Raw genomic sequence first — 14,235 nt, 5'->3', positions numbered from 1 at the left:
AAGAGTGTAAATTTCTAAGGTAAGTGAATGGTATGTGGGGTGGGGTTGAAACATCGACGAGAGGGGTTCTGAACATTGGGGTGGGGATATTCAGACATCTGGGACGTGGGGGTGATCAGACATTGAAGGTGTGGGGGGTTAGGATGGAGAGGTTCACACGTTGATCGGAAGGGGTGGGGGGGTTCAGACATTGGGTGTGGGATCTAGAATGTGGGGATAGAGTTGGATATCAGTCATTCAGCCTATTGGTTGTATGTTGGACAAACTTGCTTTAAAGCATCTTTATAGCAATAAAACATTGCTTCACAGCACTGTTATTAACGAAAATTTGACACTGAGACACAAAGGTGATATTGGGGCAGAGACCAAAAGCTTAATCAAAGGGGTACATTTTAAGAAGCTTATTGAAGAAGGAAAGTGAGATGAGTCAAGAAAGTTTAGGAAAGGAATGCCAGAATCCAGAGTTGGCAGCAGAAGGCATACTTGCAAATAGGGGAACAATCAAAATCATGGATGTTCAACAGACCAGAATTGGAGAAGCACAGACAGCTGAGCGTGGTAAAGCTACCTGGATGAGTTTACAGAGTTAGGGTGAGACAAGGTCATGGAGGGAGTGAACATAGGTCAGATGATGGGTGAACAGAACGTGGTGTGAGGGAGCAGGGTAGTGGAGGACGTCAAGTTTATGGGGGTTAGAAGTGGGAGGCTGGGCCAGACGTGTGTTGAAATAGATCATTAAAGAGAAAAGAGAGATAGGGATGAACATGTCAGCAGCTGATGAGGAGATGGGTAACACTATGGAGGATACAATGTGTGGTCTTAGCAAATGGTATGGATAGATGTTTAGAAGCTCACTTAAGGCCAAATATGACATCAGATTGGAGAACAGTCTGGTTCAGCACTGGATATTTGCCAAGGAAAAGAATGGAGTCAACAGGTAGGGAACAGAAACTGTGGTGCGGACAGAAGACCAGGGCTTTTTCTCTTTTCCAAAGTTTGTTGGAGGAAATTTATTTTACTTCAGTACTGAATGTTAAGCAAATAGTGCAACAATTTAGACACAGTGGGTGGGGAGGTCAAGGGAGGAGATGGTGAGTTAGAGCTTAGAGCCATCATTGTATCACTAGAAACTGACAAATTTTCTGAAAATTCCACTGAGGGAAAGGAAAGGGTCAAGGATAGATTCTTGAAGGATCCCAGGGATATGGGAATGGGAAGAAATGCCATTGCAGTTGCTTCTTTGGCTATGATTGAATTGATTAGAATGGAACAAAGTGAGTCTTCTTAAATGACAGTGGAGGATGGTTGTGTGGTCAGCCATGCCAAAGACAGCAGACAGGCTGAGAAGGTTTGAGAATGGCACTTTTCCTTTGTCAGAGTCAAGTAGGATGACATTTGTATCTTTCATAAGTCCTGTGATAGTTACAGCAACAGGGAGGGAGTTCTGCCCGGAGTTCTGGAAAAGTTTGATTTGATTTGATTGATTATTGTCACATGCACAGTGAAAAGTTTTGTTTCTTGCACGCAGTACAGACAAAACATCCAGTACATAGTGTTGGAAGGAAAGGAGAGGGTGAAGAATGTAGTGTTACAGTCTTAGCTAAGGTGTAGAGAAAGACCAACTTAACAAAAAGTAGGTCCATTCAAAAGTCTAATGGCAGCAGGGAAGAAGCTGTTCTTGAGTCGATTGGTGTGTGACCGAAGACATTTGTAACTTTTTCCCAATGGATGAAGGTGGAAAAGAGTGTGTCCGAGATGTGTGGGGTTCTTGATTATGCTGGCAGCTTTTCTGAGGCAGTGGGAAGTGATGACAGAGTCAATGGATGGGAGGCTGGTCTGCATAATGGACTGGGCTTTGTTCATGACCCTTTGAAGTTTCTTGCAGTCTTGGACAGACTAGGAGCCATGCCAAGCTATGATACAACCAGAAAAAATGATTTCTATGGTGCATCTGTAAAAGTTGGTGAGAGTCGTAGCTGACATGCCAAATTTCCTTAGCCTCCTGTGAAAGTAGAGGCGTTGGTGGGCATCAGCGTGGAGGGACTAGGACAGGTTGTTGGTGATCTGGACACCTAGAAACTTGAAGCCCCTGATCATTGCTATTCCATCCCTTTTGATGTAGACAGGGATATGTCCTCCACTATGCTTCCTGAAGTCAATGACAATCTCCTTTGTTTTACTGACACTGAGCGAGAGATTATTTTCATCACACCAGTTCAACAGATTCTCTATCTCTTTCCTTTCACAGATGGGAATAATGTTGGGAAGTGATAAGAATTTCAAAATTTTGGAGAGGAAAGGGAGATTGAATATGGGATGGCCAGGGAGCTTGCAAGGATGGAAGTTTCAATAGTTGATTTTTGAGGACAGGTATAATGACAACAGTGCCTGAGAAGAAAAGACCATTAACAGTATTAGCTAGCAAGGAGGCCAGGAAAGGGAAAGTGAATGATCAGCAATGTTCCCATGAAGTTGCTCAGGTGTGCAGATGCATGACTGCAGCAGCTGGGAAGGGATCAGGCAGACTTTGTTCCAAAATAAATACAACACGTGTGTTTGCAAAAAAAATTAAAGGGACCATGCATTGAAAAAAACTGGCCACTACAATTACATCCTAAAGGGAACATTGTGGTCAGCAGTATAGAGGCAGCAGTGTCAAGAGAGCAGGAAGCAGATCACATGGTAGGGGAGATCATAGAGAAAGATGAACACTCTGCCAAGGGCAAGAGGGTGACATTTGCCCAGCTGGTTAACTGAAGGGAGTGAAGAGGCAGAGAAAGATAGGTTAAGATAGAAACTGTAAAGCAAACTGGGCAACTTGCATTTCATTATAAATGCTCCATTTTTTGTGCCCAATCTCTTCTATTCTGAGGTAATCATTTGCATGCGCTCTAAATCTAACTTCTGCTTCAGTACATGTCTCATTACAATCTTCATGTTTCCTTGCATGATTAATCAAATCACTAGAGCGCAGAAAGGGGCCAATCGGCCTATTAAGTATGCACTGACTCTCCGAAAGACGATCCAATTCAAGTCTACCTCCCCCGGCCCTATCCCCGTAACCCTGTACATTTACAATGGCTAATCCACCTAACCTACACATCCTGGGACACTAAGGGGCAATTTAGCATGGCCAATGCACCTAACCTGCACATGTTTGGACTGTGGGAGGAAACCAGAGCACCCGGAGGAAACCCATGCAGACACAGAGAGAATGTGCAAACTCCACATAGACAGTCACCCAATGCTGGAATTGAACCTGGGTCCCTGGCACTGTGAGGCAGCAGTGCTAGCCACTGTGCCACCTATTTAAACTTCCACCCTTTCTTTTCAAGAGACATTTCTTCTCCCTTATGCTCTTCACCATGTCCTTTTCTCCAACTCAGCACCTGATAAGAAGTTATTCATCCCATAATCTGAGATTGTTCTTCCGAGTGTAAAGAAGCTTGTGTGAAGAATTGATTGATGTGTTCAAGATTTTGAGGTGGCTAGATAGAGTAGATAGAGCGAAACTGTCCCCATTATAAGAAAAGTCAAGATCCAGAGGGCACTGATTGAAGGTGCTTGGCAAAAGAGCCAACATGAGAAAGGAAATCTTCATCATGCAGCGAGTGGCGAGGAACTGGAATGCACCACCTGAGTGGGTCATGCAGGCAGATTCAATTATAGGTTTCGAAAAGGAATTGAATAAGCACCTCAGAAATGAAAATTTGGAGGATTGGGAGGAAAGAGGGTGGGGGGGTGACACTTGATGAATTGCTCATGCAGAGAGCTAATGCATAATCAACAAGCTGAATAGTCTCCTTGTGAGCTGTGGCCATTCAATGACTACATGCTTCTATCTTCCACTTCTGATGAAGTGTCATTGACCTGAAATGTTAACTCTGTTTCTCTCTCCACAGTTGCTTATGACCTGCTCAATGTTTCCAGCATTTTCTGTTTGTACTTACAATTTGCAGTATCCGCTGAGTTTTGCTTTTATGTTTATATACAATTCTTTAAATACTCCAGTACTTCACATCCAGTCTATTACTTTCAAAATGCAATTACTTTAATGTAGAAACTACGATTTTCCCCACAATCAGCATCCAGTTGAACAGATGGTCAGATAAGTATTTTAGTTTGTGTTGATTGAGGGGGGATTTCCATTCAAATGTCAGCTATGTTTCACTTGGTAGCACGCTTGCCTTTAGTTGTGTGTTTAAGTCTCCCTTCAGAGATTTAACCGGATCTCAGCTGAAATTCAGTTCAGCCCTTCAGATGAGGTATTAAACTCAGGCCTTGTCTGCTGTCTGAGGTGGGCGTAAATGGTCTCATGAGATTATTCCAAAGAGCGTGGGGATTGTTCCTATATTCCAGGGCAACATTACCCCTCAGAGGTTAGGATAAAAACAGGTTCCATGGCCATTATCACATTGCAAAAGAATTTGGTTTGATCATCTGCATCGAAAGACAAATGTTATGGTCCACAACATTGCCATACAGCATAAGCATTGACAATGTGACACTGGAGATTGCTGATAGTTTCACATATCTAGGTTCCACAATTATCAGCAGTCACTTGATACTAAAGTCCACAGAGGCATTGCAAAAGCTACACATGTTATGTACAAACTGAGAAAGGGAGTATGGAACAAAAGCAACCTGACTGAGAGCACAGGACCATGAGACTACGAAGCCTGCATCCTCAGCAAACTTCACTACAGTGGTAAGACCCGGTCAACATATTCCAGGCAGGAGTGAAAGCTGAACAATTTCCACCCTCACCACCTCAGTCATATCCTCAACAGTCGGGAAAGAGTTGCCTTGGGAGTCCTGAACATTGATTTTACTTCCCATGAAGTCTCATGGCACCAGGTCAAACATGGGCAAGGAAACCTCCTGCTGATTCCCATGTACTGTCCCCACTCAGCTGATGAATCAGTACTCTTCCATGTTGAATACTATTTGGAGGAATCACCAAGGGCACAGAATTTACTCTGGTGAGGTACTTCAATTTCCAACACCAAGAGTGGCTTGGTAGTACCATCGCAGACTGAGCTGGCTGGGTCCTAAAGGACATAGCTACTAGACAGGTCTGGAGCAGGTGGAGAGGGAACCAACAAGATAGAAAAAGATACTTGACTTTATCCTCACCAACCTGCCTGCCACAGATGCATCTGTTCATGACTGTATCGGTAGGAGTGACCACCACATAGTCTTTGGGAAGAGAAAAATCACATCTTCACATTGAGGATACCCTCCATCATGTTGTGTGGCACCACCATTGTGCTAAATGGGATAGACTTCGAACAGATCAAGGAACTCAAATCTGAGCATCGATGAGATGCTGTGGGCCATTAGCAGCAGCAGAATTGTGCTCAATCACAACCTATAACCTCATAGCTTGGCATATTGCCCACTCTATCATTACCACCAAGCCAGGGGATCAACCATGGTTCAATAAAGAGTGCAGGAGGGCATGCCAGGAGCAACACCAGAATTATGTAAAAATGAGCTGAAGCTACAACATAGGACATCTTGTGAACTAAACAGCATAATCAGCAGGTAACAGTAATTCCACAATCAACAGATCAGTTTGAAGCTCTGCAGTCCTGCCATATCCAGCCACGAATGGTGGTGGACAATTAAACAACTTGCTGGAGGAGGAGGTGCCACAAATGGGTGCAGCTCCAACAACACTCAAGAAGCTTGACACCATCCAGGACAAAGCAGCTGCTTGATTGGCACCACACCACAGAGGGTAGCAGTGGAAGGATGCGTTTCTGAATGGAGGGCTGTGACAAGTGGTGTTCCTCAGGGATCACTGCTGGGACCTTTGCTGTTTGTAATATATATAAATGATTTGGAGGAAAATGTAACTGGATTGATTAGCAAGTTTGCGGACGACACAAAGGTTGGTGGATTTGCGGATAGCGATGAGGACCATCAGAGGATACAGCAGAATATAGATCAGTTGGAGACTTGGGCAGAGAGATGGCAGATGGAGTTTAATCCGGACAAATGTGAGATAATGCATTTTGGAAGGTCTAATACAGATAGGAAATATACAGTAAATGGTAGAACCCTTTGATAGGCAAAGGGATCTGGTTGTACAGGTACACAGATCAGTGAAAGTGGCAATGCAGGTGGAGAAGCTAGTCAAGAAGGCATGTGGCATGCTTGCCTTCATCGGCCGGGGTATTGAGTTTAAAAATTGGCAAGTCATGTTGCAGCTTTATAGAACCTTAGTTAGGCCGCAGTTGGAATATAGTGTTCAATTCTGGTCGCCACACTACCAGAAGGATGTGGAGGCTTTGGAGAGGGTACAGAAAAGATTTCTTAGAAATCTTAGAAACCCTACAGCACAGAAAGAGGCCATTCGGCCCATCGAGTCTGCACCAACCACAATCCCACCCAGGCCCTACCCCCATATCCCTACATATTTACCCACTAATCCCTCTAACCTACGCATCCCAGGACACTAAGGGCAATTTTAGCATGGCCAATGAACCTAACCCGCACATCTTTGGACTGTGGGAGGAAACTGGAGCACCCGGAGGAAACCCACGCAGACACGAGGAGAATATGCAAACTCCACACAGACAGTGACCCAAGCCGGGAATTGAACCCAGGTCCCTGGAGCTGTGAAGCAGCAGCTAACCACTGTGCTACCGTGCCACCCCTTTACCAGGATTTACCAGGATGTTGCCTGGTATGAAGGGCATTAGCTATGAGGAGAGGTTGGAGAAACTTGGTTTGTTTTCACTGGAGCGACGGAGGTTGAGGGGAGACCTGATAGAAGTCTACAAGATTATGAGAGGCATGGACAGGGTGGATAGTCAGAAGCTTTTTCCCAGCGTGTAAGAATCAATTACTAGGGGGCATAGGTTTAAGGTGCGAGGGGCAAGGTTTAAAGGAGGTGTATGAGGCAGATTTTTTACACAGAGAATAGTGGATGCCTGGAACTCGTTGCTGGGGGAGGTAGTGGAAGCAGATACGATAGTGACTTTTAAGGGGTGTCTTGACAAGTACATGAATAGGATGGGAATAGAGGGATATGGTCCCCGGAAGGTTAGGGGGGTTTTAGTTTAGTCTGGCAGCATGGTCGGTGCAGGCTTGGAGGGCCGAAGGGCCTGTTCCTGTGCTGTCATTTTCTTTGTTCTTTGTTGACATCCACAAATATCCACACCCTCCATCACCAACGCTCAGTAGCAGCAGTCCGTACTATCTACAAGATGCACTGCAGCAATTCACCAAAGATCCTTAGACAACAACTTTCAAACCCATGTCCACTTCCATTTAGAAGGAGAAGGGCAGCAGATACCTAGGAACACCACCACCTGCAAGTTCCCCTCCAAGCCACTCACCATCCTGACTTGGAAATATATTGCCATCCTTTACAGCTGCTGGGTCAAACTCCTGGAATTCCATCCCTAACAGCATTGTAGGTTAGCCCACAGAACAGGACTGTGGTATTTCAAGAAGGCAGCTCACCACCATCTTCTCAAGGGCAACTAGGGATGGGCAATCAATGTTGGCCTAGCCAGCGATATCCATGTCCCAAGAATGAATAAAAAGAAATCTCCATCTCAACAATGGGGTAGCCCAGCACATTAGTGCAAAAGAAAAGGCTGAAAAATTTGCAAAATCTTCAGCCAGAAGTGCCAAGTGGATGATTCATCTTGGCCTGCTCCAGAGGTCCCCAACATCAGAGATGCCAGTCTTCATCAAATTCAACTCACTCTATGTGAAATCAAAAATTAGCTGAAGGCACTGGATACTGCAAATGTTATGGGCCCTGACAATATTCTGGCAATAGTACTGAAGACTTGTGCACCAGAACTTGCTGTGCCCCTCGCCAAGCTGTTCAGTACAACTACAACACTGGCATCTACCCAGTAATGCCCTGTACACAGAAACAGGAAAAATCCACCACATCCCATTGCCTCCCCATCACTCTAGGCTTGATCATCAGTAAAATGATGGAAGGGATAATCAATAATGTTATCAAACAGCACTTACTCAGTAATAACCTGCTCACTGATGTTCAACTTAGGTCCTACCAGGATCACTCAGTGTCTTGATTCAAACATGGACAAAAGAGCTGAACTCCAGAGTGAGAGTGACTGCCCTTAACAACAAGGCAGCATTTGACTGAATATGGCATCAAGGATCCCCCGCAAAAATTGAGTCAATGGGAATCAGGGGAAGAGATTCCACTGCTTGGAGTCATCTCTGGCACAAAGGAAGATGGTTATGGTGGTTGGAGGTCAATCATTCCAGCTCCAGGACATCACTGCAGTTCCTAGGGTAGAGTTGGAGGCTAATTCCATCAGCATACATTCATTCCAAAGCCAGTGAGGTCTGTAGTGGCTTAGGCATATTCATAGGATGGCTGATCTTCTGCATGGTGAACTGCCCATTGGGTCATGTGAAATCAAAAAAACGACTGGAGTCACTGGATACTGCAAAGGCTATGGGCCTTGACAATATTCTGGCAATCGTACTGAAGACGTGAGCACCAGAACTTGCTGTGCCCCTAGTTAAGCTGTTCCAGTACAGCTACAACAATGGCATCTACCTAACAATGTGGAAAATTGCCTAGTTATGCCCTGTACACAAGAAACAGGACAAATCCGTCACATTCCATTACCTCCCCATCACTCCAGTCTTGATCATCAGTAAAGTGATGGAAGGGATCATCAATAATGTTATTAAGCAGCATTTACTCAGTAATACCCATGACCTCCTGGGTGTCCATACATCTACTACAATGACACCGGCAAGCAACACATGAAGATGGTGGATATTGACCCTGACAAGTGGGAAACAGTTGCTGTCAGTCGCTGATGGCCATGACCATTGGTGCCTGACTGTTTGGAAGGGCATGGAAGTGGTGAGCAGAAATGAAAAGCTCAGAATTGAGCCCAGAAAAAAAACAGGGGTCAGTGAATCTTCTCAGCCCACTCACTGTCTGCCTCGGCAGCAAATGAGGCAGAGACTGCGGCTCCTGAACCACAACAGGCAATGCTTAACGTACAGTTGACCACCACGACAAAATCATCGTTTTACGAGGTTGAAGAGTGCCAATGTATCTTGTTGCTGTTTGAAGGAGGTTAATTAAACAAATTAACTGCAGTGCTTCCTACATTGGCAATAGAGACCATACTTCCAATGGTACTTAACTGCTTGCAACGTTCTTTGGGGTGACCTGAAGTTGTAAAACGCAACTGCAATTCTTTCATCCTCCTTCGTTGAATATTGTCATGCAATTTATTTGATCAGATAGAGGGTCACATTCAAGAAAGAATAGCCATTGCCACTAATGTATCTGCCATTTACTCAGCAAGTTTTAAAAAGTAGTCTTTATCATTAGCAGAATTCATAATCCAGACTATAGCGACGTCTCTCAAGAAAAAAAACAGGGAGATTTCTCCGGCAGAATACAGTGAGTGGAAGATAATGATATAATACAAATGTGAGCAATCAGACCCAATCTCTTCCTGGCGTTCCTGGCGGGCGATTATTCCATTATCTCATTCAGACCCGGAATGAGAGTGCCATTACATACAACTTTCTTCTAAAGGAACTAGCGTAGGAAGTTGATTCAAATAACATATAGCGAAATAGGGAAAATAATGGGCAAACACACAAGAGACAAATCTACTGCGGATCTTGCCTTAGGGTTAGGGAAGTGTGTCTGTCAGAGAGCACATCCTTGTTTGAGAGCACATTTCCACTCCATCTGACGAAGGAGCAGCGCTCCGAAAGCTAATGGCATTTGCTACCAAATAAACCTGTTGGACTTTAACCTGGTGTCGTTAAAACTCTTACTATGTCAGAGAGTATCCAGTCAGTATCACATTGCTGTTTCCTGAGCACAAACTAATTGCTTAGTTTTCTTCCATTGCAACAGTGAGAAGACCACAGAACCACTTTATCGGATATAAAGTACCTGCGGGATATCTGGAGATGGTGAGCGGCTCTGTATGAAGTGTTTCCCTTTTTATCCCTGCTTGCATTGATTTTGCAATGTGCTTTGAAATGTACATTTGGTAAAAGCGCGGATCCTCCTCGCAGCTCGTTTATAAAGCGGAATTGGAAGATGCTGTTGCGGTTATCAAAGGGTTAATTTAGTCCTGCCAGAGTCCTCCAATGAGGTGGTGAAGTGGAGCTGGAGATCGGTTACATCAAACTGCACTCCCGCCTTTTCACCGGATACAGTGGAAATTCAGAGGCAGCACTCGGCTGTGTGTGTGTGTGTGTGTATTAAGCAATGGCTAAAAGCCGGGTGTAAGGAGCAGGCTGCTCTGGTGAGACTCTGTTTTGTGTCAGCATGTCTGCAGCTTTTCTTACTGGAGCCGAAAGGATCAATGTGCGTCTTTACGCATATCGTTTGTTAACTCTCCACTGAAACAATGGCCAGTTATTTGTTTTCCCGTGACTCCTAATGCTGAACATAAGAAGAACTTGTGAGGCTTGGGATCCGTACGAGGTATTTCAGTGGAAATGGCGAGTTCTCAAAAAAGTACCTGGCTAAGATGGCAAGTGCTTGTCCTTGTTATATCGACTTGCGTTTGGGATCTTATCACTGGGCAAATTCGCTACTCGATTCCCGAAGAATTGAAACATGGGGCTTTTGTTGGGAATATTGCCGACGATTTGGGATTGGATGTCAGGGAACTGTCCGCTCGCAGGTTTCGCATCGTCCCGGGTCCCAACACGCAGTATTTGGAGGTGAATCTGGAGAACGGGGTGCTGTTTGTCAATGAGAAGATGGACAGGGAGCAGTTGTGTGATCTCAGCTCCGGCTGCTTTCTGCACTTAGAGATTGTGATTGAAAACCCACTCGAACTCTACCGGGTGGAAGTGGAGATACTGGATGTGAATGACAATTCTCCCGGCTTCCCGTGGCGGGAGTTCCGCCTGGAGATCGCCGAGTCGGTGGCTCTGGGGGCGCGTTTCCCACTTGAGAACGCGTATGATCCAGATGTGGGCACCAATTCCCTGCAAGGCTACCGGCTCAGCCCCAACCAGTATTTCACGCTGGAGGTGCAGACTCGCAGCGAGCGCAACCGGTTCCCCGTGTTGGTGCTGGAGAGGTCCCTGGACCGGGAGAATCAGGCTGTTCATCAGATGGTCCTGACAGCCCTGGACGGCGGGGTCCCGGAGAGATCGGGCACCGCTCTGGTCATCGTTACGGTGCTGGATGTGAATGACAATGCCCCGGTTTTCGATCAGGCGGTGTACACTGTCTGCCTGGTGGAAAACGCCCCGAGGAACACGTTAGTGATCAAACTTAATGCCACCGATTTGGACCAGGGCTCCTATGGAGAGGTGGCTTATTCCTTTAGTAACCATGCGCCGGCCAGACTGCGCCAACTCTTCCGGGTAGAGCCCCAAACTGGCGAGATTCGAGTCCAAGGGGTAGTAGATTATGAAGAAGCCAGTGTCTATGAGATTTATGTCCAGGCTAAGGACAGAGGGCTTTACACAGCGGCCGTACATTGCACGGTGGTGGTGGAAATCATTGATGTGAACGACAACGCGCCCGAGGTGATCCTGACCTCGGTGTCCAGCCCCGTCCGGGAGGACGCCTCACCGGGGACTGTGATCGCCCTGATTAGTGTGACCGACCGGGATTCCGGGGAAAACGGCAAGACCAGCTGCCACATCCCGGCTAACCTCCCCTTCAAACTCCAATCCTCTTTCAAGAACTATTACACTCTGGTGACCACGGAGCGGCTGGACCGGGAGAGTGTCCTGGAATACAATCTTACTCTCACTGTCTTCGACTCGGGTTCCCCTCCCCTCTCCACCCTCAGAAGCATCCTGGTGCTGGTCTCCGATGTGAACGACAACGCGCCGCGTTTTGCCCATCCATCCTACACGGTTTATTTAATGGAGAATAACGCGCCCGGGGCATCTATCTGCTCGGTGTCCGCCCTGGACCCAGATGTTGAGCAGAATGCCTATGTGTCTTACTGTATCCTGGAGAGTAAGATCAGGGGGACTCCGATTTCCACTTACGTTTCCATCAATTTGAACACGGGCAATCTCTACGCGCTGCGCTCTTTCGACTATGAGCAGCTGAAGAGTTTCCAGGTTTTGGTTCAAGCTCAGGACGCGGGCTTCCCGTCTCTCCACAACAATGTGACGGTCAATGTGATCATCCTGGATCAGAACGACAATGCCCCCGAGATCGTGTCCCCGCTGCCCCACAATGGCTCGGCCGAGATGGTGCCTCGATCCGCCCACCCCGGCTCCGTGGTGGCCAAAGTGTCGGCGGTGGATGTTGATTCCGGCCAGAACTCGCGGCTCTCCTACCAGCTCTATCAGGCCACCGACCCAGCTCTGTTCAGCATCGGCCCCTTCAGCGGGGAGATCCGGACCAGCCGCCACTTCCAGGAGCACGATGCTCCCAAGCAGAGGCTGGTGGTCCATGTCACCGACAACGGGAAGCCACCGCTTTCCACCTCGGTCACCATCAACGTGTTAATCGTGGACAGTGTTCCGGAGATCTTCTCCGACTTGACGGAGAGGCCCCAGAACATTGAATACTTCTCCGATTTCAATCTTTACTTAATCGTCTCTTTAGGCTCCGTATCCTTCGTCTTTCTGGTGGCCATTGTGGCTCTAGTCTCCATCAAGTGTCACAAGGACAGACACGGCACCCTGGGCCACCGCTGTCCCCTCTCCACCTGTTGCTCCCGGAGCCACGCCAGCTGTTGCCTCCGGAGGAAGCAGCCGGGGGACGTGCTAAACAACTCGCACACAAACTTCCAGCTGCCGCCCAGTGTCAAAGCCCCGCCGAGCTGCATGGAGGTGGGCGGCAGCGGCTCCCTCTCCCGAACGTATTGCTACAAGGTGTGCCTGAGTCCTGAATCGGCCAAAACCGACTTAATGTTTCTCAAACCGTACAGCCCAACTCCAGCCGCCGGCAATAACGTGAAGCCTGCCAACCCCTACGTGACTGGGTGGAGAAGGCAGGTATCAGATGGGGCAAATCTTGGATCAAGTGAGGTGAGTGGTGGCAAATGTCATCAAGCATTGAATTCACACTTGAAGACATTGGCCACTAATTAAACTTTCAGTTCAACATTTGAACTGTGGATTAGTTCACCGCAGTTGTTATGGTTTATTAAATAACCGCCTATATTGCAAGGCACTCGTGATGAGGGATAGAATTGTTACTGTTCTTTGAGGAATTATTCATCGACCCGTCTAACAACTGGGAGTTACCGCTGGCTCCAATTTAGAGGCGCTCGCTAAAAGGGGAGATCATTGATTGAATTGTGTGATTAGTAGACCACAGAGCGCCGTAAACGGGTGATTGTCACATCTGGAATGATCCATAACCTGTGATTTATCTTTTTCACAGGTTTCAGGTCTCCATGGTGCGTTGTTCATTCCTTGAACAGGAATTAATGAAGAGGTCCTTTCTTACGCAATTTTCCCAGTGTAGTGCAGGATATCGCGCTCAGAGACTTATAACAGTGAATTCAAAGTCCTCTATCCGAAAATTATTTCCAGCGTGGATAAAAGCTGCGTCTAGACTACCTACAATAAATTAGCATGTCAGGGACACTGGGTATAAGAAGCCCAGAGCAAATCTGATAAACAGTATTTAATTAACTGCATCAAAGGGAACAGTCCTGTACAGAACCCCTTTGAACTGCTTTGATAACTTCCAGCAAAAAAATGTTTTAAGCAGATTGATAAAACAGCTTCGCAATAAAATGATCAGAATTGCTTAAGATCAGCGTGATAAATGCAAACTATTTTAATCACTGGCGTTCAAATAACACCATTACAACCCTTGAGGTGGCGTGGAATTAGATTCATCTTAACTCTTTGAAGGTTTGCAGTTGCGATCTCAGCGCCAGATATTTAAGGTTTGATCTCCCCCCCCTCCCCTCCCCCACCCTACCTGCTTCAAGGTGAACTGTCAATACGAACACCCACGGCAGGTAACATAATTATGGCTTTCGTATTGTTGCGGTGAAAAATGAGATAAAAAATATTTTGGTATGAGAGAGGGTTAACGTATAGAAGAGAATAACACGGTATTTCTTCACAATTTGCCCAGAGCTAAGGTATAAATCATCCATATGTAGTAACTTTAGAGAAAGGGCATTTCTGCCACAGATGCACACGGACTGGTAAAGGGTAAGTCGAAGCAATATGACCGTGCCTTTGATTCATGTCAGATACTGTTTCCTCACTCTCTCAGTACGCCAGCGGCGGTGTGTA

At 46.4% G+C, this 14,235-nt stretch overlaps 1 pseudogene; it reads left to right on the top strand.

The window, feature by feature from the left end:
* Positions 1–422: 422 nt before the first annotated feature.
* LOC144505613 (protocadherin-10 pseudogene) lies at positions 423–13,399 on the top strand (annotated as a pseudogene).
* The last annotated feature ends 836 nt before the right edge of the window (positions 13,400–14,235 follow it).

The sequence above is a fragment of the Mustelus asterias genome, chromosome 16 (genome assembly GCF_964213995.1).
Source record: "Mustelus asterias chromosome 16, sMusAst1.hap1.1, whole genome shotgun sequence".
NCBI classification, from domain to species: domain Eukaryota; kingdom Metazoa; phylum Chordata; class Chondrichthyes; order Carcharhiniformes; family Triakidae; genus Mustelus; species Mustelus asterias.
Note: the sequence above shows the minus strand (reverse complement) of the source record. Positions and strands in the feature narration are given on the sequence as shown.